We start from the raw sequence: 2105 nt of genomic DNA on the forward strand, positions 1-2105 counted from the left end.
CTCTGTAGGCCCTGAGCATGCTGTTATGGTCTCTGTGAGTTCACATGTATCAGTCCTATTGTGTCTGGAAGGCACTGTTTTCTTGGTGCCTTTGATCCCCACTGGCTCCTAAAATCCTTCAGCCGCCTCTTCCACATAGTTCTCCGAGCCTGATAGAGGGTTTGATGGAGATATCCTATTTACAGCTGAGTGGTCCAAGGTCTCTCACTCTCTGTACTTTGTCCATTTGTGGGTCTCTGTGTTAGTTTTCATCTGCGACAGGAGGGAGCTGCTCTGATGATGGCTGAGCAAGATACTGACCTGTAAGTACAGCAGAATGTCAGTCAGAGTCATTTTATTGCTACGCTCCCTTAGCAGAACAGTGGTATTTGGTTTTCCCCTAGGCCCATGGTCTATCTGGTCTCAGGTTCTTGGCTATTTGAGCAGTGTTAGGTACGGGTCCCATATCATGGAGTGGGCCTTCAAACCAATCAGAGAGTGGTTGGTTACTCCAACTACTTTAGTGCCATTATTGTACCAATGTATTATGTAGGCAGGTCACTACTGTAGATCAAAGGATGTGCAACTGGGTTGGTTACTTTTTTCTCTGGTAGAGTGCAAAGTACCTTCTAGTACTATGAACACTAATCAACAGGGGGGAAGGATCTCGTTAGGTACCAGCTCCCCTTCTTTGTGTTCAAATGAAACGTGTAAGTGCTGTCTACAGCAATGGGGCCTTACCATCAGATTATGGAGAGCAACCAGTAGACTTAGTGATAACGGAGTTGTTTGGGAGTTTCCATGGGGCACCTTTTGGCCAACAACTTAATTATTGGCCAATCCGTTATTGGTACTGGGGGCTTTCACTTGGTGGTGAGAGATGTCTAGTTGGAGCTTTGTCTTCCCCGTTATTTGGTGATTCTCTTTAGATTTCTTCCATATATGCATATTAAGACACTTCTACTCTAGTAGGCTTCCATATGCCCCCTCAAATGACCATGCTAGTGTTAGCTGTCCCGCTATGTATTTCCCCCTCACCCCATCTTCCCTCCACATCTTTATTTAACATGTATTAACTTTATATATCCTATCATCATGCTCCAACTGCTTGTTAATTGTAGGAGGCACTATGATAATTCATTCAAATTTTCTGCATAGATGACTATGCCATCTGAAAACAAAGCTGTTTTCTTCCTTTCTTCCCCTCCTTTGCACATTTTAGTTGTGATTTTTGTCTTTTATTACTACAGCTACATCTTCTAGAATTTTGTTGAAACACAGGAGCAAGAAGATGTCTCATTCTTCATCTTTGCAAAGAAACTTTGAATTTTTTACCATTCATTTCATTTCTTTTACTATTTTCTGAACAAACCCCAAATCTTTATTTTATAGAAGTAAATACATATATTTATGTATACATATACATATGTAATACATATACATACATGTATTACATATGTATGTATAAATCCCCAACAAAAGATGCTATAAAAATATGGAACATTTCATAAATTTGTGGGTCATCCTTTCACAGGGTCTATGCTGATCTTCTCTATATCATTCTGATTTTAGTATATGTGCTGCAAATGTTATTGAGTATTAACCAGGCATTGCTTTATATTCAGGAATATAATTGTAATGTAGAGCTGCAAAACTCTCAACAGTCCTGGAGTTTAAGTTCTAGAGCAGTTGCAAAGTTGATGAAAGGAAATATGGCACATATTTGCTTGCGAGGTCAGAAATCAACCACCAAGCACCCCAGGCTGGGAGCCTTAGACAACGGCATTCTATTGCCTCATTGTTCTGGAGCTTAGAGTGCAACATCATGGTGTTCACAGATACATTAGTTACTTTTCTAGTTACCAGGACAAAATGCCTGTCAAAAGCATCGTAAGAAAGGAAAGGATTATTTTTGGCTCGCAGGTCTACGATACAGTTCGTCTTGTACACAGGAGCAGTAAGAGTGTGAAGTGGCTGGTCACACTTCATCTACAGCCAGGAAACACACAGAGAGAGACACGCTGGTGTTTAGTGTGCTTTTTCCTTTTATTCTACCCAAACCTCCCATCTATGGAATGGTGTCCCCATATGTAAGGCAGATCTTTCCATATCAATTAACCTAGTCT

At 40.7% G+C, this 2105-nt stretch overlaps 1 non-coding gene across 1 annotated transcript; it reads right to left on the bottom strand.

The window, feature by feature from the left end:
• Positions 1 to 1468: 1468 nt before the first annotated feature.
• Positions 1469 to 1579, bottom strand: LOC128110233 (U6 spliceosomal RNA). Its single transcript, XR_008218183.1, has one exon. It is a non-coding gene; the product is annotated as a U6 spliceosomal RNA (small nuclear RNA).
• Positions 1580 to 2105: the final 526 nt, after the last annotated feature.

The sequence above is a fragment of the Peromyscus californicus genome, unplaced genomic scaffold (genome assembly GCF_007827085.1).
Source record: "Peromyscus californicus insignis strain IS unplaced genomic scaffold, ASM782708v3 Scaffold_14__1_contigs__length_90479793_seg_2, whole genome shotgun sequence".
In the NCBI taxonomy this organism is placed as follows: domain Eukaryota; kingdom Metazoa; phylum Chordata; class Mammalia; order Rodentia; family Cricetidae; genus Peromyscus; species Peromyscus californicus.